The sequence below is a fragment of the Ctenocephalides felis genome, unplaced genomic scaffold, assembly GCF_003426905.1.
Source record: "Ctenocephalides felis isolate EL2017-DRISC unplaced genomic scaffold, ASM342690v1 CF-g0.4_SCAFFOLD_01604, whole genome shotgun sequence".
Classification (NCBI taxonomy): Eukaryota; Metazoa; Arthropoda; class Insecta; order Siphonaptera; family Pulicidae; genus Ctenocephalides; species Ctenocephalides felis.
Window position 1 is genome coordinate 47,229,449 of NW_020537758.1, and position 27,103 is coordinate 47,256,551.

A 27,103-nucleotide genomic window follows, 5' to 3' on the forward strand; every position below is an offset into this window, starting at 1 on the left:
ATATATATATATATTAACAATAATTTAATAAATAATATAGGGATAATGAGCATTGATGAAGTTGAGCGAAATTTTGCCTTCTATATCGTGCACATAGAGCTATAAATGTATTTATAAATTTCTAATAAAACTACAATTACAATGAACTAATTCAGAACGTATTTCATTAATGAAACAATAATAAAACTCCATTTGATCTTGTTTTTATATCGTCACTTACAAAAGGGGTGCATTTTTGGGGCGGCAATTTCTCTTTCTATTGTCGCATTTTAGCCAAATAAACATCATAGGCGTTCGGCTAAAGATTATTCATGCGTTATATTCATCAGAGGATTTATTTTGATAGACATGTCACGAATAAATCGCATGTGAGCAATTGCCAGAAAACGCCCCCGTTAAATTTGTTATTATACAATTGCTACCGAGTATTATTCAGAACATACGACCCTTTGTCATGATGTGTCCGGAGTTGAAACCAGTGAGTTTCACACCATAATTTAATAGTAGAGTCTCATATAGAAAAATAGATCTTGGGTATCTTCATATATTTGTACATAATAATTTATTATTATTTTATTTATTTATTATGTATTTATTAAATGTCTTTAATTTTTACAAAATGGGTATCAGGAGAAATGAATATTGTATCAATATCATAGGCCTTATTCTACATAGTATAATGTCTATGAGCAATATTCATACCAAAAGTTTTTTTTCATTGATAATTTTTTGCTTCAGAATTTTTTTTATAATACCTGAATATAATTCTCAGGTATACGTTATTTAATTGTTTTGTAAAATTTATTGATATTTTTAAGTAAGATTCAATAGTTGTTTTATATAACTTTTTTTTTATTTATTTCTTACCAATCTGAACCTTGGGTTCAATGAGGTTATTTGTTGATGGGTACAGGGCTTTTAGAAATTCCCTCAGTGGGAAATTTTCTTACATAAATATACTGATTGTTAATTTATTAAATCTTGCGGCCACTTTCTTTTTAATCTTCTCATATAACTTCTAGAATATCTTAACATATGGCTGGCTAAAAGGGCGAGACTTAATCTTTACATTGGCAAAGGTGTGAACAATGATTAAACGTAAAAGTAATTTAACAGAAGCAATTTTACAAGAAATTAATTACCGAAAGTCAAATTCGACCTTTGTGTCCCGCCCTATCTTGATAGATTGTATGGTTACTATTTTACAAAGATATTCTTGAATAATAATATTACCTTATCACAAAATGTATGATGATACCGTTGTAGAAATACAGGCATAAATTAAACTGATTTCATTTTGTATATCTTATTTAAACAAATTAATCACATTTGACGAATACAAAAATTTGAAGATATCATAAATTTATTTAAAAAAATCAGTATGCAATTGAAATGTGCAAATCAACGATATTCAGTTTTTCTCAGATATATTTCCATTAATGTCCTTAAATTTTCCTTACTCTTATGATAGCATTTATTAGAAATTTATTACTCATGTACGTGTTTATCACTTCATCATCTAGTTCGGTGAGTATTTATTATCAGAACTGGTATATTTGTGACGGAAAAATCATTTGGGCATTTAAATCTACCCCCGCATTTGATGCGATACAGAGGAAATATCACACGTCGGCTAGGGGTGGAAATAAGAGATCGACATATTATTAGAAATGAGGGTAGGTGAATGGTAATATTCATATTATTATATATAATTCATAATATATATATATATATATTTGAGTGTCCTTTATATGGAAATTTTCGAATTCTCTTGCTCCCAAGGGCTCAAATGGTTCCAAATTGATAAAAAACAATTCTCTGAAAGTTTTAGCCTTTAATATTGTCTTTTATATAGAGCGCAATTCTATCAGAGTTGTATGGAATCAACATGAAAAAATTTTTCAATTATTTATTTATATATATAAATATAAAATAAACACACTCCTATTGGCTGCTAAAATACTTATACTTAAATCAACAGATAGTATTGATTATTTTACTTGTAAATTAAGTGAATCATGTGCATTTTCAATAAAAAAAAGGTGTTTTTTCAATAATAAGTAATTCAATAATTATTTATTGATATATTACATACATATTAAAATTACTACTACAAAAAATTGATAATTATCAGTATTGTCTAGTACCTGCAAATGAAGGCAGCATGCTGATATAGACTAAAAACATGTCATACCATAAAACTTACTATTATATTTTAAGAAATTACTTTCAATTTACAAAATTATAACACAAACGATCGATTCACTATACCTTCATCTACTTACATATCATGTATTACAACTGCATATATTTAATTTGATGGAGCTTTTATTTATATTGTGTTTTATGTGATAAATCCTCATATAGGGCAAATTTAAAAAAATGTATAGCATCAATTATTTATGAAGCTTACATAAATACAGATTTATTTGAAAAATAAGTTAAAGCTTACTTTATTTTATAAATTTATTGACAAATTGAAAATAATGTGGCTAAAATCTCTATCAAGACCAATAAAGAGAGAATGTCGATAATTTGAAAACTCAGTTTCGAACTATACAAATTTCAACAACGAAGAAAGAATATCGATAATTTATCAATTCAGCAAAATTTTTCACTCCTATTGTCGCATCCGTACGTCGCTCAGTTGATGCGCATTTGTATTGAAGGGGATGTCGTCGCGATCACCCTCGCACCCCCTACAATCAGTTCGGCGCAGTAAGCCGTCACTAAACACCGAACAAAATAGCGCTAATAATAAGCCGAACAAATCTAAAACTACCCCATATGTAAGTATTACATGCCAATGCAATAAGTGTTTGGGATTTTATTTTTGCGTAGAGAACAACACGGTTCACACAGCGATATATGGAGATGATTTATACACGTACAATTCAGAAAAATGCTTATAATGACTAATTTGTTTAGGATTTTATAGATCAATCACAATAATAATTTTTTTGCTTATAATAAATATGCCGTATTGCTTCTAGTCCAGTAGTTGTGGATTTTAATCTTTATTTTGATTTACCCTAAAGTGCATAAATTGATTCGTCATAATTAAAGTATCAAATATTTGATTGCTAATAAGCATTTGCTGCACTTAATTACGTGTTTGGGTTCGTTAAAGAATCTGATAATTACAATCATTTGGATCATTTTCTATTTATCAGTTTTCATTTACTTCTAAAATTATTTTCTGTTTTCTACGTGACAAAATTAAATGCAAATAGTGGTGAGCCCGTATCATGTGAGCATTTTGTCATTTGATATAGCTGTTTGAACCCTTAAACAAAATTGTTTCGGAATAGCATGAATGAGGTGTAAAGGTCGCATCAAAAGCTTTTTGTTTTTGAAAGACAAAAAAAATAGTAAAGGCTGAGCCACATGAGACCATTATAAACTAACGCGTTTAATTAATTGATCTAACTTTAAATAGATTCATGGGAATGTTATTGCATATCTGACGACACTTTTATATTTTTCATTGCTTTTACAAAAACTCCACTTATTTATTTGCGTCTTTATTTAATTCATTTCATCTTAATTTATTCACCAAAAAATTTAATTATTAACTTAATTACTTAATTAATTGTAATCGTACAAACATCGAAATTGAAAATTTTTATATTTCTCTACGTTTTGAAAGTTTCTGAACATTTTGGCATACCTCAGAAAAAATGGATGTGTGTGTATTTATGTATGGATACAATTCACATATCACATATCAACCGATTTGAATGGTTAAAAAAACATTCAATTTCTATTTATAGGAAGATATGCTGATTAGTTTTTGGCACAGGCACGTCCAGCCGATACGGAGCAAAGAGTGCAGAAAATAGAAATTGAATTTTTGAGAGAAAGGAGCATCCGATTTGAATGATCTAAAAATTATTCAATTTGTAATGACGGGGAGAAGTGGTGATTAGTTTTTAGAAAAGGCGGGTCTAGACGTTTTGGAGATACCTAGCAAAATGTACGAAAAATGGCAGTTTTTGAGAGAACTAAGCATCCGATTTGAATGATCCAAAAAATTTTTTGCTTGTTTTAACAAAATAATTGATTTTGGCAAAAAATTTTGTATCAAAAAAAATTTTTTTTTCAAGAAAAATGTTTTTTTTGTCTATAGAAAATAGTTCAGATTTTATTTTTAATTTTGACTAAAGTTCTAATATACTTTAAACAAATAATTTCAACTTTGCAATTCAGTTTATATATTTCTTATAAATATTAGACAATGTTACAAAATTTATAATAATCAATTCAATATTCCACAAACATTTCGTTACGGTACGGGAAGCTCCAGCAATTTGCCTTAAGGCATGATGCCCCCCCCCCCAGTAGTTTATCATATTTATTTTTCCATAAGCAAGTGTATCAGGAAAAAATAAGCAAGTGAACGAATAAAATTACCTATGCAAGTAGGTATCTTAATAAAATCATTCGAATGATCAAATTTTTACTTATTTTGTATTTTTGTTATTTCTTATCAGAATTGTACATGAAGCAATTTAATATATAACCGATTTGAATGGTTAAAAAAACATTCAATTTCTATTTATAGGAAGATATGCTGATTAGTTTTTGGCACAGGCACGTCCAGCCGATACGGAGCAAAGAGTGCAGAAAATAGAAATTGAATTTTTGAGAGAAAGGAGCATCCGATTTGAATGATCTAAAAATTATTCAATTTGTAATGACGGGGAGAAGTGGTGATTAGTTTTTAGAAAAGGCGGGTCTAGACGTTTTGGAGATACCTAGCAAAATGTACGAAAAATGGCAGTTTTTGAGAGAACTAAGCATCCGATTTGAATGATCCAAAAAATTTTTTGCTTGTTTTAACAAAATAATTGATTTTGGCAAAAAATTTTGTATCAAAAAAAATTTTTTTTTCAAGAAAAATGTTTTTTTTGTCTATAGAAAATAGTTCAGATTTTATTTTTAATTTTGACTAAAGTTCTAATATACTTTAAACAAATAATTTCAACTTTGCAATTCAGTTTATATATTTCTTATAAATATTAGACAATGTTACAAAATTTATAATAATCAATTCAATATTCCACAAACATTTCGTTACGGTACGGGAAGCTCCAGCAATTTGCCTTAAGGCATGATGCCCCCCCCCCCAGTAGTTTATCATATTTATTTTTCCATAAGCAAGTGTATCAGGAAAAAATAAGCAAGTGAACGAATAAAATTACCTATGCAAGTAGGTATCTTAATAAAATCATTCGAATGATCAAATTTTACTTATTTTGTATTTTTGTTATTTCTTATCAGAATTGTACATGAAGCAATTTAATATATAACTGGTATTAACATACTATTCAATCACATCATTACTAATTTCCAGAATTTGTTTCCCATGATCATCTTGACTATTTTACCAACTAATCCAATGTTTAACCTTGCGAATGACCCATTTATCCTTTACATTCGTGGAATAGTTTACTCATATCCGTGTCAAAATAATCTTATTTGAATATTTGAAGAAATTATAAGATATTCGTGAATAAATTGCACAATTTTTGCCGGTTTCTCGTTTTCAATCGCCGCTGTTCTTGGCATGCATGTCACGTAATGAGTGTCATTTGGCGGCACTTAAGTCAATCTTTGCATTTAATGGAAAAGCACTCAAGACTTATACCGCTAAATCATTGAGACGTGAGCTAATAATCTTCTATTAGGGAAGTTAAATTACAGAATTCGAGATAAAGTCGATCAGAAACAAACTATACATAAAAATTAATTTAGCGTTACCATCATTTACATATTTCTATCAGAGACCAACTTTGATATAGGGAAACTTAGAAGACAAAGTATTGGAAAATACTTTATATATATCATATTTATATATATATATATATATATATATATATATATATATATATATATATATATATCGTAGCGTAGTTATAGTAATGGGCCGAAAATCGAAAATGAAAAGTTTAGCATATCACTACGTTTTGAAGGTTTCTGAACATTTTGGCATATCTCAGAAAAAATTGATGTCTGCATGTGTGTAAAACACATGTAAGTCCGCATTTTTTCGTCCACGTTTTCGGGCGCACGGATCAACCGATTTGAATGGTTCAAAAAACATCCAATTTCTATTGATAGGGATATGTGCTGATAAGTTTTTGGCAAAGGCATGTCCAGACGTTATGGAGATACGGAGCAATGAGTGTAGAAACTACAAATCGAATATTTGAGAGAACGGAATTTGAATGACCTAAACAACATTCAATTTGTAATGATTGGGAGAAGAGGAGATTAATTTTTGGCAAGAGCAGCTCCAGCCATATCGAAGAATTAATTTAGAACTAAATGTACAAAAAAATGGAGTTTTTGAAAGAACTAAGCGTCCGATTTGATTGATTCAAAGAACTTTCTGCTTGTTTCAATAAAATAATTGCTCTTAGAAAAACAAATTGTTGTTCCAATTAAAAAAATATTTTTTTTTGTATATCGGAAATAATTCTTATTTTAATTTTAATTCTGACTAAGTTCTGAAGCTCACTTATATACTTTAAACAAATAAATTCAACTTTGCAATTCAGTTTCTATAATTCTTATAAATATTAGACATTATTACAGTATTAATAATAATCTGTTTAAACACATTTAATATTCTTCGAACATTTCGTTACGGTACGGGAAGTTCCAGCAATTTGCCTTAAGGCACGATACCATACACCACAAGTTCTAAATTAATTTTACGATTTGAAATTGATTAGTGTAGAATCCAAGATTATATATGAAAAAAAGATATTCACGTTGCAAATCAGATTTTTTTCAAAACATAACCAACATTAATAATTTTTTTTCAAATTTTTTGCAAAACATAACCAACATTTAGCACATGGTACTTCACATATATGTATGTACATAGATATTTTAAAGATGGATCTAAATTTTGGAGATACTTTTAAATTTAGGGATGGTTTTAAATTTTAGAGATAGTTCTAAATTTTAGAGACTATTATTTTTTCCAAATAATTGCAATATTTGAATGCATGTATCTCGAAAACTATTTAATATATTATAGTTACATGTATATTATATATATATTTACTGCATATAATATTTTTATAGCAGCTTTCTAATGTCGTAGGAAACGTCTTCACCTCGAATTTCCTAAAGGAAAAGATGATTAAGAATCTGTCGGTGCAAAAATTTGAAAATTTTTGACACTATTATTTTTTACAAATAATTGCAATATTCAAATACATATATCTCGAAAACTATTTAATAATGTTGTATGTATTTAACATATATTTAATATATGTAATATTTTTATAGCAGCTTCCTAACGTCGTGAGGAACCTACCCTATAATTTTTTTTTAAAGACTTTAGTATTTTTTGCCAAATAATTGCAATATTAAAATGCGTATATCTCGAAAACTATTTATTATTGTTATATGTATATTACATATATTTAATATATGTAATATTTTTATAGCAGCTTTCTAACGTCGTGAGGAACCTACCCTACAATTTTCTTTACCTCGAATTTCTCGAAGATGTCTATTAATAAAATATTCGTAGAAAATAACGATTGTCCCATTAAGTTCAAAATTAAATTGAATGAATAATGGTGTAAATGTAAATATACATTTATTAAATTATTCGAATTTAAAATATCTATCATCCGGTGCAATCTTTATTTTAGAGAATTTTTTATTTTTTTGCAACTAATTGAACTACAATCATAATATTTTTATAGCAACTTTCTGATGCCATAGGGAACCTACTCTATAATTTTCTACATCTCGAATTTCCCGAAGAAGAAGTCTATTAATGAAATATTCGTAGAAAACATCGCTTTTCCCATTAGGATCAAAATTAAATTTAAATATAAATTGTGTGAATGTAAATTTATTTTTAAAAAAAATACTAATTATAAGTAATATTAAAACTTAAGTAATTAAGCTTTGCGTTAAACTACTCGTAACTACGCTAAATTATAATTTTGATCAGTATTGATTCACTCATACAATTTTCAAACAAAATCATCAATTTATAGGATATTTGAATAAGTAATATTCTACCTACTATAGTTGATTTTAAGGCTATACTCGATTCCGGTATCCCACATACTTTGAACTTTATTATCCACGCATAGTTAGTTAATTATCCTCCGGATATTCTCGCGGCAGTGTCGGTATTAAATTTTAGGTACGTCGTAATAATTTATATAATATCATATTAAGCAAACAAAGGAAGGTACCCGTGCTAATTAATTAAAAGTTGAACTCGAAACTCAAACTTTACGTGACGTAGATATATTAAGAAATTTTAATTAGATTACCGCCCGCGAAATTGATATTAGGCGGACGGAGATGATAACGGATCATCTGGGGGCGGTTTGGAGCAATTTGGAACAATTTGTTGGCATTATGAATTAATTGATTTTTATATAATATGATCTTTGTTCGTTTAGCTATATATTAGTATTCAGAAATAAAATTTTCCAAATACAAGAACTTACATGCAAAATATATTCTCCACGCTCATGTAAATACAATAATTTTGTAAGTTTATCTACTTTTTCATTAAAATTTATATATTGAAATAAATCGTATTTAAAAAGAAGAATAATAAATGAATTAAGAGCATGGGCATGCTTATTCAAATATTGCAACATTTTTGTAGTTAAATACTGATTTTTTAAAATTATATCTTAATTTTTCTGGCATAATCAATCATTAACACTAATCTAATCTTGAATTTTAAAATATAAAAATAATTATACTATTAATTTCGATATATTATAGAATTTTATTAGAAAATATACATAATAAATTATATTTGAAATATAAATCCAAAACACGGTCATATTTGTATTATTATAATAATGCAACATTTTTGTAACTTATTTATTTAATTCATTTATTTGTTTTTTTAATAACTTTATTTATTTATTTAAAGTTTGTTTGAATGAAAACGTTCACATTTAATTTAAATTAACCTTGATTTTTCAGTCTTTATTAATCAATATTCTAATCTCAAATTTTAAAATGAAAAATAATTGCATCACCAATTTTAATATGTTTTTAATTATTCAAAGAGTATATTGTAATTTATTTATCAAATATTTCGAATAAAATTATAAATTTTTGTTTAAATTGGGTTCAAAAACAATTATCTAGAAGAAATAGAATGACAAACCTCCAAAACTGCAATTAGAATAATGATAATAAACGTACAATTGATTCTAATTTATGAAATAAAAATAGAAAATGAAATATCCATAATAGTAGTGCATGATAGTAGCAATAGAAATGAAATATCCATGATTGTATTTGTAAGCTAAAGTACTAATTTTAAAAATCGAATTGTAAATTTCATTTTCTTTTATTTTGTGATTTTCTACTATAATTTTATTTCGTGTATTAAATATAGCTTATGTATTTATGAAAAGGAGAATGATAAAATTTCACGGTTTATTATATTTTTGTTTACGCTATCTTCCTTATTATAACGATTTTTTACATTATTTTATCACTGAGTTGGCATTTGTATAGGAATCCGAAGAATCAGTTCGATCCTCGTGTTGCTTCATTGAATTTATTGAAATTCTTCATAGAGTTGTATTAATTTATAGTTATAAACTACGGTCAAGCATGTAGTATATACTTACAATTATATTATTAGCTTGAAGTAAACTTTGGCCTTTCTTGTGAAATTGCATCCACAAATTGCAAACCCCAAAGCGTCTTCTTAATTAGCCTTCAGCATATCCCAATCAATTGTGATTACTACCGATCAAAGAAAACTTAAACAAAATGTTAATGGATTGAATTCATTAACTATTTTCATAAAATTGTAATAAATTATAGTTATAAACTACGGTCAAGTATCTAAATACTTACAATTTTATTAGCTAAGTAAACCGTCGGTCTGCTAATGGATTGAATTCATTAATTTTTTCATGAAGTTGTATTAATTTATATTTATAAACTACGGTAAAAAATCGAGTATTTATGTACTACTTACAATTTTATTAGCTTGAAGTAATATCTAATAATAAGTAATAATAATAAACCGTCGTTTTTTTTTCTAAAATTGCATCACTAATTTGCAAACCCCAGAGAGTTTTTCTAATTAGCCTTCAGCTAATTCCAATAAATTTTGATTACTTTCGGTCAAAACAAAAATAAGCACAATTTTAATTGATTGATTTTATTAATTTTTTTAACAAAGTTGTTTTAATTTATAGTTATCATCTAGATTCAAGTATTTAATATATACAATTAATAATATTAGCTTGTGAACCTCGGCCTTTCTTATAAAACTACATCCCTAAATTGCAAGCCCCAATGCGTCTTCTTAATTAGCCTTCGGCGAATTTCAATAAAAATTCATTAAATTTTTTCATAAAGTTGAATTAGTTTATAAATAATACAATAATATTAGCTTGAAGTGAACCTCGGTCTTTCTTCTAAAATTGCATCCCCAAATTGCAAACCCCAAAGCGTCTTCTTAATTAGCCTTCAGCTAATCCCAATAAATTCTGATTACTGCCGGTCAAAGCAAACATAAGCAAAATTCATTCGCCTGCACCGAACAATGTATAATATTGTCGTCTTACGAGACAATTTGGCAATGTGACTCTATCTATCTGTATGTGCATCCGCCATGTTTGCTCAGAGTGGAACCACGCCCTGATTCTCTATACTTGGACTCTTCTCTTCCCATCTCCTCCAAGGGAATCCGATTCGAACGAACGCTCTTGGAATTCTACTATCCTTCTTACACCTATAAGGAAATGGAATTGCAGTCCGTTTCTCAGATGCAATCGGTCGAGGGACGGAAATAAATCCTTGGAAGTCCTTACATACAGGTACAACGACAACAGGATTGCTAGAAAACGTAGTTGCCAACTTTAATTGTAAATACTTGTGATGGGGTTTTGAAACGTAATGGGGACATATCAAATTTGCAAAAACATTCTGCAGTGAAAAGTATGACTTTATCTAATTCCCTTGAGTTTACATGATATAAGTGAATCTCAAGCACCGATTTGACAGCTGGGTTGGTAGAAACCACTCTTGAAATAATTCTTGCAAATTGTTCTTTTACAAAATTTGACAAAATGTGACATCTTTACTGAAAATTATTTTATACAATGCTTCTTTGCTGGAGGTCAAAGGTGATGTTACATAGACAAATATTATCCACAAATCAATGAATCAATGAATTATATACAAATGAATTATAAAGAATTAAAAGTCAACTGTAATAGTAAAAGCCGAAAATATCAATTACAACTAAATCTTCAAAAAATACGTGCATAACAGTCCATTTAACAAATTAGCCAAAGTATATAGTCAACGAATATTGCGGAAGTTTGAACTATTTAGATACTCGTCAAAACGATTTTGAGACCAAAATAAAAAAATAATACTAAAGTTCTATACAATAAAATATTATGTGCAATTAATTATTAGATGTTTTCAAAGTATTATGTTACCAAAGTATTATGCATAAAGTGTATGTATTGTATACTTTTGTTATATTATGTGTTAGTATACAAATTCAATATTAGTAGATGAAGTTATAAAATTATTAGTGGAATGTTACAAAACTGTAGATAGCCGATTGGCGTATATATATAAACAAATAAATAAATTAATAAATAAATAAAATATTTGTCCTTATTCTGATTCATTGATTTTCTCAAAGGTTCTATAATATCACATATAAAACCAATAGAAATTACATAAATTGGAACATGTTAAATGTTGTTTTTACCTTCCCGTAGGGTAAGTTATAGTAATCGCAAAAAAATCGAAAATGAAAGTTTTAATATATCTTTACGTTTCAAAGGTTTTTGAACATTTTGGCATACTTTAGAAAAAATGGATGTGTGTATATGTGTATATATGTGTGTACGTGTGTGTGCGGATACAAATTTTTCGTCGACGATTTCGAGAACACCGATCAACCGATTTGAATAATTCAAAAAACATTCGATTCCTACTGACAAGGAGACGTGCTGATTCGTTTTTGGCAAAGGCAGGTCTAGCCGTTTCGAAGTTTCAGCAATTTGTCTTAAGGCAAGATGCCATGCGCCCCACCAGTTTCTTAGAAAAATGAAAAATGCAGTTTAGCATATACAGTGTATGTTTGCTTTTTGGTTTTTGCTTTTAGGTTTGAATCATTTTTAGTAATATAATACTATATGCCATAGGTAACGCCATGGGTGTTCCATTCGTGCAGTAGCAACGTCCATTTTTGCTTGAAAATATAGATCAAAAATATGTTTTCAATTAAAAAATAACCAATTTCAGGCACTGCGATGTGAAATGGCAATAGAAAGTCATTTCCCTATTCTTTTCTGAATCGAATTGGATTTGAAATCAGTCTAGGGCAGGTTACGGAATATATAGATAACTTAGAAAGTTTTAAAATAATGTTATAATTTTGGAAATACTTGTCTTGTGGATTGATGGCCTGTTGATGATTTTCCAAATCTATGCTTTGTATGATCTTTAATACATATAAATGTACATCTTTGCTCTAAACTCAAATATTTTATAAAAATGATTTACATAAAGATTTATTTATTTAAATATTGCAATCACCTATACAATAAAATTATATTTATTTATTCAACAACAAAACCTATTACTACTGAGTAACTTTTCAATACCTCTTTCCTTACACATATCTGAAAAGCATACATATAAATATATGCTCCTCAAAATTACTAAATTCTGTTTTTATAATGACATGTTTAATTCACAAAAAGCAAATAAAAAATTATTTATTATTTCTGGTGCCATGATGCACTTTATTGCTTTATTCGATGTACCTGCATGAAGTTCTTATCTCAATTCATATTAAAAGCCAAAGATAACGATGTAATGAGAGCATCGAGTTCGTTCACCTGTATTTTCTCTTCGGTCATGTTAAAATTCGTTATCGAAATAATAAATGACTAACGTAAAGTTACATTTCAAGTTAAAACCAATATTTTAATAATAATTACAACTACATTATTAAATAAATTAAGTATAAATGGAGAATAACTCAGTAATATGCATTCCTATGAATGTATGAATTTTTTTTTTATATTTTAATTTTTTGCTACTACAAAAGCTAAATCACCAAGTAAACTACTTGAAATAATTTTGTGGTTTTATTATGGAGTTTAGATTCGTTTTAGCTGAGCTTTATTATACTTGAACTTTTCATATATGTCATTTGTTTTTTCATTTATTATTGACAATATATATGCAATATACTGTCAATAACTATTACCACAAATATTAATAGTTTATGTAATATTTAAAGTTAACTTTTCATACATTTTCTTCTAAATTCCATTTCCAACACCACTAAATCCTGTAGAGATTCATGTGAACAAACTTGTCTTACCGCAGTTAATAAAGAAAAGGCTTGGCAAATGGTTCTTAGAATATAAAACGTTCTTAGAAATCTTTTATATAAATCATAAAATGAAATTTCTGTAATTACTAAGTGCTATTTCCTTGGAATGAGAGATTTTCTTTCTTCGTAAAAAATTAACCATAAATTTTATATTAAAGTAAAGATAATTTTATATGGTTTTTATTATAGAAACTTTGTTAATAAAGTTAGTTCAGAATAGTTTTTAGTTTGTTTTGTTTTATAAGTAGATTTCTATATTATATTTTTCTATATTCGATTCGAATTCTATATTAAAACAAACTTTTTCATTTACAGGTCACAGGTTGCTTTCTTATGAAGTAATCATTATTTCACAAATAATGACTATAGTGAACCAATGAATAATATTAGGAGGAAATATTGAATGAATGGAAATATTGAGTTTGATGTAGATTTTCGTCCTATATACAGTTATTGTCAACTGAATATACAGCTGCTCATTTTTCCATATACCCTAAAGTTTTATTCGTTTATTTCCATCAAAGTTCTTCTACTTTCAAAAAGTTAATTTCAAAATGGACTTCCATCGGGCCACCCACAGAGTGATGGTTAAAAGTTCCAATATCTCCCCCCTTAAGTTTAAAACACTTACGTCGGCTTGCATTAAGTACGACTTTCGAAAAAGTTTTGAACCGGCGACATTCGTATTGTAAATAGACTGAAACAGGCGTTGGAAACCTATTCAGACTTACTATAGTCGACGGATTCATATAACATATTAGAGATAAACAAAGTATTGTCATAAAAATATATTAGTGTTATTTTTATTCATTTTATATCTGTATATTTTCCATGGGCATATTTTATAGCGAAGGAAACTTTGCATGGTGATCGAGTTGAGAGTCAAATTGAACCTCTTAAAATATTATAGACCTATTGTCTATGGTTAGATCTTTTGTCTGCATATGTTGGACTCAATAAGAATGATATGGGCTAAAATACTAAAAGCTCAACTTTTTTTTGGCCCTTACTGTCCTTACAAATACCGCTATCATAGATTTATGAGGAGAGGGGGCTCTAGAATTCCGTTATTATCTCTCTTTCATTATTAATTTTTTATTATTTATTGCTTCTAATTGGCGCCATGCGCTTTCCTTTTTTCTATGAAAGGCCTGTCTATATATCTGCGTAAACGTGTATGTATTTATATATTTATATATAATAATTTCAAAATAAATTGTCTACTTTCTACGATATAGAAAATAAACTTGACTTATATTAATCATATAAAGCTTCTCCATGTAGAGAATAACAAATGTAAAAACATAAATCTAATTCTATGTAAGTTCTATCCCAGTTGACATCTCCTGGATCAACCTGTTTAGTGACACGAGAGAGAAAGATCCAAGGATCCTTTAACAAAATGTCGGCATCTTTGATCAATATTTCAACAAATCCAAATAACATCTCATTCAAATTGCAATGTCACTATTTGTATAGGCGTATATGCTAAACACACACTGGGCGGGATTTTTTCCTTCAATGTACACATATACTTAAGAATAATTTATTTTACAAGTGTACAATTGACCAACGCGAATTCTATGGAAAACTGATCGAACAAAGCTCTTATTACTTGCACCATATCAGAAAGATAACTATAACCACCTAATAAAAAATGAATTTAACGATTTTGTTTTTTTTTTTAACATTTGGAGCTACTATTCTGCTATCGTAAGACTTGCTTTTGAATGAAGCATTAATACAAAATGCTATTTATTACCATTAGCATTACCATTTATATGTTATATGTTATTTACTGATTCCAGACAAACCAAAATCAACCCTTGACTATTAAAACAATTATATTCAACCTCACAAAAAAGGGTTTCGGAAAGACTTAAAGGACTTTTGAATGAAAATATAATATTTGGCATCGCTGTCTAAGCGCGACCCTTCAAAAAATAAAACGGCCGCAGGTGATATTTGCTTAGAAAAAGGTATTTTTTCTAAAACCACGTTTCTTCAGATCTCCGCGTTTATTTATGCACAATGTTTGTTTTTATTTTCGAGAATGGACCGAGACTTATCTAACCTATTCGTAAAATTCTAATAATAAACTATTGGTGCATGGCATCGTGCCATAAAAATTTCTTGAACTTTCCGTACCGTAATGAAATATTCGTAAAATATTTAATGTTTGCAAATATATTATCTCAAATGCAGTAACTTTCATTATTCGTATTTTGTAGACAAATATAAGAGCTTATAAATAGGACGATAATTTTTATGTATATATAAAACTATTCATTAGAAGTATATAAAAAAGCTTTAGAATTTTAGCTAAAATTTTTGAATCAATCAAATCGGTTGAGTTGTGCTTCTGAAAACGTCAACAAAACATGTATCTACACATACATACATACATATATATACATATACATACACACGACGATTACTATAACTTGACCCACGTGAAAATGTTATGCTACTTTTTTTAATAACAGAGAAATAATGATAGAAATAACATAATATTATGATTTTTCATACATTTTTCTATGATATTCTAAAAATACATTACTCGAGTGATTCCTAAACATTGACTTAATAATCAGTCGAAAATTTATTATAATACTTTATGAAAATTGTCTTTATATTTGATATTCACTAACAATTATATCAAAAAAGCATTCATGCAGAATTTGTTTCAACATATTATATACCTCAAATTGTATAAGATTATATTCAGATATCTCTTATTTAATTACAGATATCAGTTAGAAAATAACATGCCTATCAAAACCCGTACTTAGTAATATCTACCTTACATAATGTGTTAAAAATATTCTCTTGTAAAAATTGAATTGGCGAAGAGTTGTGAATTATATTAGCCTCGACATTTTGATGAAAGATTGCATCTTTATCGTACAGAAAGAATAGATTGAGTTGTAAATATAACAATATACATCTATACACCCAGATATATTGCAATATTACGTAGAAAATCCAGTGTTAAAGCGAACATAATTTGTATGCATGCAGTACTTCTCCAGTTAGATCTCAGATATATAATAAATATTAAATGTACATAAAATCACGTTTGCCTTTGTACATAATATAGAGAAAGATGGTGTAAAACGCCTGTTTTTCTCCAGAATTGAATACCTATACCCATAAATCTGAATCAGACCCATTCTGTTAGAAGAGTGCCTTCTACAAGACGACGTCCAACAGAAAATAGAAGGTCGTAAAGGACTGGGATGAAGAAGAATGCAGATGATTGATGACCTACGAGAGAAAAGAAACTACAAGCTACTAAAAGATATAACACAGGACCAGAAAACGGGCAAGAATTTTTGGAAGAAAAATGCATAAAAGTGAATAAAAAGTAAATTAAATAGTAACGGGAATAATGAACAAGGGAAGGAAAGGTAAGGCACTTTGTGGTGCTCTCACACTATAGGCCTGCCTTTGGGCAGAGTACCATTTCTTATTATTATTATCTGTGAATCTTTAGTATCGAATTACAAGGTTTTTAAAGATTTATATAAAATAGTTGAAAAAGATCAGTAATTTTAGGGATGATGATATGGTCCACCTTATGGATTTATCGACTTCAGCAAATACAAACCCTAATATGTAAGCTGTATTATTTCTGGATACAAAACATACCACATTGAAACAGCTACTTTGACATTTTTTGTAAGTATTGCTAATTGAGTGATTGCACCAACTAGAAATGGGCTTATCATATCCGAAGGCGGATCGGTTAAGATTTGACTCCCCTTCAGAGAGGAGTTATATCCACTTAACAACTTCACAACTCCGACAACTTTAAAATATAATACTTGACACAAATATGTTCTCTAGTGTGTTGTTAACATATCTAAGGATTTATTGATACTTTGGAAATAGTTTACAAATAGTTCAAACATTTTTGTTTATTTTATCATAATAATTACTATATTATGCATTTCAATTTGCATACAAATCTCAAATTGACAAAAAACTTGGGAATCAAAATCAATTTTGTAATTATTTTTGAAGAAAAAATATAGAATTCTTTGAATTTGTTTATTTTTATATGAATATAATGCAGTGAACCTTATATATGAAATAAGAACAAATCTTTGTGTATAATATTTTTCACAAAATAATAATACCTCACATTCTTTTATTATTTTCTTTTCGAAAATTAATTATACATCAGGTATTTTGATTAGCATACTATTACTTTTACACAATTATAAAATCACAATTGTGTAAAAGTTGTAATGTAATACTAAATATTTTTTAGCTGGCTGTGTATCATTGAAAGAGCTCATTTACAGACAAACGTTATCGTATACAGAATATAGAATACAAAATAGCATTATTTTGAGACATTATATACTTGGAAAGTCCTAAAACTGGCTGTGAGACCACTGAAAAAAACACTTTTTTCGACCCAAAGCTTTGTATTAGTAAAAAAATTCAAGCATATATCTGCACATGTTAACAGATTTAGTATCAGTTTAGGGAAGTCGGATATGGCAAATTCTAGGAGACAACTCCACTCGGATTCACTTCGAGGAAGGAATTGTATCGGAGTGATAACTCCGGAGTGAGTTACCCATCTCTAGTACCAACCTATAGAGTACCATCTTTAAACACATAAATTTTATGATAAAAGCTTATATACTTTCTTAGGTTTTTTTATATCAAACCATTTAGGTTTCATTTTGACATAATATTTTTATTTTAACTAGAAAATAAAATGCTAGGACTAGTATTACTAGAACTAGTAATAAAATTTTCGTTATTAGGTTTACATTGTATATAATCTATTTCGTCTAATATATCAATTACCCCCGTTTCTCGTAATATTTTGCGAGCAAACGCTAAATATCGTAGTTCGTATATGTTTCTATTTATGTGTCGAAATGCGAACGTTTTGTCAAACAATCTCGTTAGTGTGTGTACCGAGACTCATTCGCAGAAACAATGGCTTTGTCAATATTGTTCATCCGACAGGCAACCACCCACCCTTTATGGAGAAAGATTTGTATTTCTTCAACCTCATTTCATCCCTTATTTCTCAGTCGAGCGATGAGCGAATTATTTTTTATACAAAACAGAGAAAAAAATGACACTTCTTAAAATTTTAATCTACAAACGTGAAGTTCTGATTTTATAAGTATACAAATTAAATTATTGGTTATATTGAAATATTATTTTATAGGGTAAAAATCAGTAATTGTTGTTCTAAAAATCTAAACTGTATGTAGCATTTACTACTTATAAATCTTTATTAAAACAGAGAAACACCGGCTCCCTTTGATAGTATGTCCACATTTTGCAAAACCCAAATATTAACATTATTAGTTTTGGGGTGAATTATTCATATATATAGTGGTATAGTAACTTGCATTAAATTTAAAAAAATACTACAATTTTATTAGAACTTTGTTGAAATGAAGTTTTGTGCAATAATTTGTATTTTACCTTTAGTACATTAATAAAATATAATGTTTGATGTAAAATTTAAGTTCTTAGTTCGAATATTAAATCAATCTGTTCTATTATATATGCCGGTAACTTTTATATCTTATTTATCCTCCAACCAGACGACTCCGATGAAAATAATTCACTTAGCTAATGAAAGTATTCAATTAATAAATGTTAGAAAATGACATTTCTATTATTTGCACAATCTGTCCTATCAACCTTGAAAAGTCTAGACATTATTTTACATTTATATTTTCATCGTCCAGAATACAAATGTTTATTGAATTAATATTTGCACAAATGCATATGAAATCAAATCGAAGTTGATTTAAATTAATTTTGAAAGCTTGGAAATAATTGAAACTTAGTCATATTACAATAATAGACTCTTTATTTTAGTTTTATAGTTCAAAAGCGTTAATTCAAAATATGTATAGTCTGGATGCTTGAGAAGATTTGATAAAATATATACGTGTATGCTCAAACTATTAATTCCGATGTATATTACTTTTAACAAACATTATTGATGTTTCTGGTGCTAATCAATTACTTAAAATTAATTTTTCTCTTGACTCATATAAATCCCACTTATTTCCTGAATTCGATAATACTTAAACTTGTGGTGTATGGCATCGTGCCTTTAAGGAAAATTGCTGGAACTTTCCGTATCGTAACAAAATATTAGATGAATATTAAATGTTTTCAAATAGATTATTATAATTAGAGTAGCTTTTATTGTTTTTATTTTATAAAAAGTAAATAAACAAAACTTGATCAGGCAGTGTTAGAATAAAGGATAATATCTCATATTTCTAAGAATTACATAAACCTAATTGAAACTTAAAATTATTTATTTAAAGTATATAAGTGATGTTTTGAAGCTAGAATTAGAACTAAAATCCGAATTATATTTCGATATCCAAAAAAAAAAAATTTTTTAAATTAAAAAAATAAATAAATAAATAAAATTTCCCCAAAAGCAATCGCTTTTGTCAACACAAGCAGATTTTTTTTTGAATCATTCAAATCAAATGTTTAGTTCTCACAAAAACTGCCACCTTTTGCACATTTAGCTCTACGTATATCTTCGAAACGGCTGGACCGGTCTTTGGCAAAATCTAATCACCACTTCTCCCCATCATTGCGAATCGAATGTTTTTTGGATCATTCAAATTGGTTGACCTGTTTTCCTAAATACTGACATTTTTAGGACTTTTTGCTACTTATCTCCAAAGCCGCTGGACCTGACTTTGCAACCAGCACGTCTCCTCATCAATAGGAATCGAATGTTTTTTGAACCATTCAAATCGGATAATCCGTACGCCCGAAATCGTCGACGAAAATTTGTCTTCTCACATACACACACATATACACACACACATACACACATGCACACACACATCCATTTTTTTTCGAGGTAGGCCAAAATGTTCAGAAACAAACCTCTGAAATGTGAAATTATGCAAAAATTTTCATTATCGAATTTGGACCCATTACTATAACTTATCCTACGGGAAGTTAAAAATGATTCCTGGTCGGGCTCTATTACGCCCACATTAACAAATTTAGTACAATTCTCGGAAATATAAAGTAAGAAGTGTAAATGGAATGGTAAACAATATTTTTTATTCATAAGAAATTATTTACAGCTAAATTTTAGAACTGCATTTTTCACATTTTTCATTATTTTTAAAAAAAATATTGTCCTGAAGAAACGTGTCCTGATAAAGGCCCAAGATTCGAATATTGCGCCATAATTTGCTGCCCACTTCAGGTCACGTTTTATTTCTACTGATAAAAGTTTGTGTTTGGAATAGAAAACTTTTAATATAGTTTTTAATTAAATATGTTTATCAACAAAAGCTTGATGTTTCGTGTTGTTTAAGAAGACTGTAACAATATTGAATTTGTTTTTAAACTATTTCATACCAAACTTCGTTGAAATAAATGAAAATAAAGTTGCATTTCAAGTTTTCAGTTATATCAGAGAGCTTGTGATGTAAAATCATAAAAATAATCTGATTTTTCATCTACATTTTATTTTTATTTCGGTCATCAGTGTTCCTATATTTCTATGTATACAATTCTCTTCCCAGAATAGTATCTTTCCCCGTTCGACAGGAACAGAACTTGTGCAGAATTTTGCAGTTTTGTTTTAACAAAGCATAATGTACACATTTCGCGAAAGGTTCTTCAATATTTGAATAGATTTTTGAACAAATATGTCGATGATGTGATTTCCGGTGTAGCGCGACTGATGTTTCCGGTTGGGAAGTCTCTCGTCCGGGTTTATTTATTCCATACTGAAAATCCGGTATTTATGGAATATGTGTATTATATATATCATTTGGGTGTATGTGTATGTGTTTAATATAGAACAGAAAAAATGAAAAACAGATTCATATTTTTTATCAATAAATGGGGAAAAGTAAATATAAATATTGTATTATTAAATTATTTAGGATTATCATGTTAATCGAGCAAATTGTTTTAAATATTTGCAATAAATAGTAGTCATATTAAAGAAAACGGTATGAAACTAAAGTAAAATGAGAACTGAAGCTTTAGATGTGTTCGGACGTCTTTTCGTTTTATTATATTGGCCATGAAGGTGACAAAACTCCAGGGCATTAAGCTTTACACGGAATGGTTTCTACCCCTGGTAGAGGGGGTAGCGGAATGTTTTAATTGAACTAGTTATTCACTTCTAAAAGTAAAGTCCGCTTAATAATATGTAAATAACCAATAAAAATAAATATATCTTCTTTCATTATAACTTAGTAACAAATCAGTGATTGTAATTAGAACTGCAACAAATACACAATTTACAAACAAATCAGTGTTTAATACAGTCCACAGCTGCAAGGGCTACATTATAACCCAACAACCTGAATTATCGAATGGAAGTTTTAATAAATTCTATAACTACGTAACAAAAGTACAAGATGGTTATCATATTAATGACAAAATTAATTTCAATATTCGCACCCATAATACTCTTTTGAAGAATTTTGATATGAAACTGTATTAGAATCAAGTGTATTAATTTTGAAATTGTTAATCCATAATACTGTTTTGAAAAAATGGATAAAAAACTGCAGTAAAATGAAGCTTTTTATGATTATTATGTTAATCAAATTTAATAATTTGATAGCTATTGTCACTTAATACTCTTTTAAAGAAATCAAGGAGAATAAGTATTAAAATTAAAAGCACTGATGCTCCTGATGATTATTATAATTGTGGGAGTCGTAATGATTATGATAATATATTAAATTAGAAACTCCCAACATAATAAAAAAATATAAATTTATTAACTGTAAAAATATTTCGATATCAAAAATATACATGACATGTCCGATTGTTTTTTACAAATCAAAACCAGCCTGCTTGATATCGCCACACACTCCCTGCCCAGTGTTGATCTCACAGTTTAAAAAAAAAATACAGGGAAACACGTTATAAAAATGTGGTGGGAAAGCAGATTATAGCAGACCAGTGTTGTAATACTGGTCAATTACAAATTTCCATGTTTCGTCAGCAGATCCACCGTATGTGGTGATTTGACCTGCCATCAACTCCATATTCTGCATAATGTTCTCGATCTAATGGGTATTAGTTATATCAGAATAACTTAATGTTTAGAATGCATAATTTATGGGTACAGTTTCCATTTCTGCAAGCGTTGCATTCGTATCTGATGAGTTCCGATCAGAGAAAGAAGTTGGCTCTTTATCCAAATCAGGATCATTGGTTTCTTTGACATAAGAGTCCAAAATTGTGGAATCCAATAAATTGTCAAATTTTGTTTTGATTCGTCGTTGTCACCGATAATGGGAGGTAGCATTATAAGACGATTTGTTGAGTTAACAGAGAAAGAGAGGTTGAATTGCATTCCAATGAAAAGTTCAGGCTCCAAATTATTTTTTCTGTCAGCAATAAACACTGAGGTCTGGGTATACCAAATGAGTAACCTCGGAAGTCTGATCCAGATAGTAAGTGCGTTAACTATGATGGATTGGACTGGACATACCTTATAGGTCGTCACTGAAGACCAGTGATTATGGTGCTGCGTCAAAATCAATTTTTCTTAAATCTTCGAAAAATAAAACTCCTTTATCTTCATCTATCACGTCGGGGTCACCAATGTGGGAGTCGTAATGATTATGATAATATATTAAATTAGAAACTCCCAACATAATAAAAAAATATAAATTTATTAACTGTAAAAATATTTCGATATCAAAAATATACATGACATGTCCGATTGTTTTTTACAAATCAAAACCAGCCTGCTTGATATCGCCACATAATAATTAATTATTTAATTATTGGTTATGAATAAATTTTGCTATTTTTTACTCATAAAACTACTTTGAAGAAAAGTATATTAAACTGTTTTAGAATAAAAAGCACTAAATTTTATGTGATCATCATAATAATCAAGTGTATTAATTTTAAATTTGTCAATCCATAATACTATTTTGAAAAAATGGATAAGAATTTTTTTTTAAGATTATTATATTAATCAAGTTTAATAGCTATTGTCATTCAATACTCTTTTAAAAAAATCAATAAAAATAAGTATTAAAATTAAAAGCACTGAAGCTCTTGATGATTATTATATTAATTAATAATATAATCAATTGGTTATAAATTAAATGAATAAATTTTACTATTTTTTATTCATAACTCATTTAAAAAATCGCCGCTTGATTTAAGTCATCAATTTTCTTGATAATGATTGAAATAACTTTGTTATCATTTATAAGAAAATAGTTATGTTTATATTATTATCACTAACATATTGTAAATATTATAACGAATGGAAAACAACTATTGAGTTGTTTTTCCAACATGTCAATATAGTGTAAAATGTCCCATTACGGCCGACAATTGTAAATTCCCCAAATTTACCTTAACTGGACAGTTGTAAATAAATTAGAGAAAAAAAATTAAAAATCAATTAACAACTGTATTGAAATTAAGAACACTAAAGTTTTTGATGATTAGTATATTAATCAAATGAATTAATTTAGCTTTTTTTGCTCATAATACTCTTTAGAAAAAATGGATAAGAAATTATAGTAAAATGAAGTTTTAATAAAATTATTATCATTCAGAAAATTGTAGTTGAATAAATACATAAATCATAATACTTTTAAGTATAAAGAGAGTCTGACAAATAGACATATATGAAGTATATCAATCTTAATTAAATTATTAAATCTCTTCTTATAAATATAAACTTTGTTTCAAAGTTTGGTGTTTTGAGCTTTTTATTGGATTTAATTTGACCAGTAGCATTATTAGATTTTAATAAATGAATTACAAACACAATTTATATGAATATTACTAATAGATAAACAATTATAAATGATGTACTAATAGGCATTAATTAAATTTCCAAATATGTTGCTAAGTTTTGTATTGTTTGAGTCATTGATCGAGTAAAGTGCATTTTTTGTTCTATTAGTAGTAATTTTGTGATTGTTACAGAAAATACAAATGTGGTTTCATCTCAAGAAAATGAATATTATGAATATTATATAAATGAATTAAATATTAAATATTAATTAAACGCTCAATTTGTTTAGTCGTAAAGAGCGCAATTTATCAAAAATAATTTAATTTGCACACGAAGTGTTACATGTGATATATTGTTGAAAAAAATATCTGGCATAAATATAACAGGTAATAAGTTTTGTCTTTGATGTAAGAATATAATTGAAATAATAAATAAGTTTATACAAATTTATCACAGTAATGATCAATCACCCCCTTAGGGAGCGTCCATTAATCACGTGATCGATTTTTTAAGAATTTTTGGACCCTCTTCCCCGTCGTGACATTCAATATTACCCCCCTCCCGCACCAAACATCACTTGTATTTTAGTTACAAGAAAAAATGGATTTGTTTAATTTTTTCGAAAATGTTTGAATTTTTTTAAAAATTAAGGTAAAAAACAAATAGACGTAATATTTTACTATACCCCTCCCTCCCCGACGTGATATTTTGTCAAATCTCCCCTCTCCCTACAAACCTCACGTGATTAAAGGACGTCTCCTTAACTAACAGAGATTAAATAACAAGATCCATGTCTCCATGCAATTCTATTTTATAGAAAATTATAAAAATGTCAAAGTTATAAAATATTTATAACAGAGTCTTGGTAAGATCCATTTTCGTCTGGGATTTTTTAACTTTTTGCTTCTTGTAGTTTTAATAAAAATTACAACGAGGAGATAATTGGTATAAACATAATAGTAAATAAAAGTTGTGGATTTGGCCCCCAAAGAAAATACATTACAAATACAGAATAATTTATCACGATAGTTTAGGAAACTTGATCAATCACTCCCCAAGTTGCATAAGCTCAAAGCAGAAGAAGCTTCGAAGCTCTAACCTATTTGTTTTCTCGTAAACAGCGACGTTAGTGAAAACTAATTATATATGCATGCGTAAAATTCCGTTTGGATTCTATTTTCCTGTACAGTGAGGCAAAAAATGATTTAAACGGTGATCCTGGCAATGATTATTGACACAAGCCGAAAGCAGCGCATTAGGCACACAAGAGCGGAGCTACAAAACCGCATTAAATATTAAAGGCCCTGAGCAGAGCTCGGCAACGCACTGGGCAAACACCGAAGAGAACGGGGTAATTTAATTGGCGGCACACAAAAGGGCTGCCGGAGTAATGCATACAAGTTGAATGTGAGGAGCATAAAGAGTCGGCCGAGATAATTGCATATTATTAAGTGAGCAAGGTTTTTTTGCAGTTCTAGAACACTTTCTGTAAATGTTCGCAAGAGTCATAAGTGTAAAATTAATCAGATCAAGCTAGGAAATTATAGGCTCAATCATACATAACAAAAACTGGCTATAGTCAAAAGTATGAAAATATTCTGACTCTTTTTATAGCTTTGCTAAGGGATTATTAGATCAACTCCAAAACAGAGTATTTAAAATAAAACTGCTCAGCATAAAAATATGCCAACTGAAAATCCTAATGGCTTTAGCCAGCAAATTCCAAAATCAATTCCAAAAGCCATAGTAATAGAATACCAATAGGCAGTATTGGTATAGAATGGATTAGAGTTATTAGATTGATTTCAAAACTGAATAAATTGGTAATAACCATTATAATGAATTGGCCAACTGAATATTTTAAATTTTTTATTCACACTGGAAATTTTTAGATCATATACAAACCAAAGAATCAATAAATAGTCCAAATAGTCATATTCAAAAGTATACAAATTGGCAGATTGAACATAGATTAGCTAAACATGCTCATAGAGCAGCTAAAAAAATTATTAGATTAATCAGTTCCAATAATCAAAATAAGCCTGATCAATAAATAGTCATGATCATGATTTTATATGTTTTAGCGTAGAAGTTTTTAGATCATGTTCAAAACAGAAAAATTTACTATACATTGAAACAAAAAAATTACAAATTGGCGGATTAAACATAGATTTGTCAAACATCATCATTGATCAGCTACAAAAATTATTAGATGAGTTATAATAATGGAAATAAAATTGATCATATTTTTGAGTACAAATTAAGCATGAACGATCCTAAGAAAAATATTACATCAAATCCAAGAAAGAGCATCCAAAATACAGTAGATTATAGGTACAAGTATCAAAATAGACCAATTGAATATTCTAATGAATAAATAAATAACTAGTGGTGTATGGCATAGTGCTTTAAAGCAAATTGCTGGAACTTCTCGTACCGCAACGAAACGTTCGAGAAATATTAAATGTTTTAAAATAAATTATTATAAATACTGTAACATTGTCGAATGTTTATAAAAATTATATAAACTGAATTGCAAAGTTGAAATTATTTGTTTAAAGTATATTAGAACTTTAGTTAAAATTGAAATTAAGATCTGAAATATTTTTGATATACATTTTTTTTTCTCAAAAGCAATTATTTTGTCAAAACAAGCAGAAAGTTTTTCAAATTATTTAAATCGGATGCTTAGTTCTCTCAAAAACTTAATTATTGTATATTTAGCTTTATATCTTCGAAACGACTGGACCTGCCTTTGCCAAAAAGTAATCACCACTTCTTCCCATCATTACGAACTAAATGCTTTTTAGATAATTCAAATCGGATGCTCTGTTCTATCAAAAACTTGCTTTCTATTTTCGACACTCTTTGCTTTGTATCTCCGTAGCGGTTGAACCTGCATTTGCCAAAATCTAATCAGCACATTT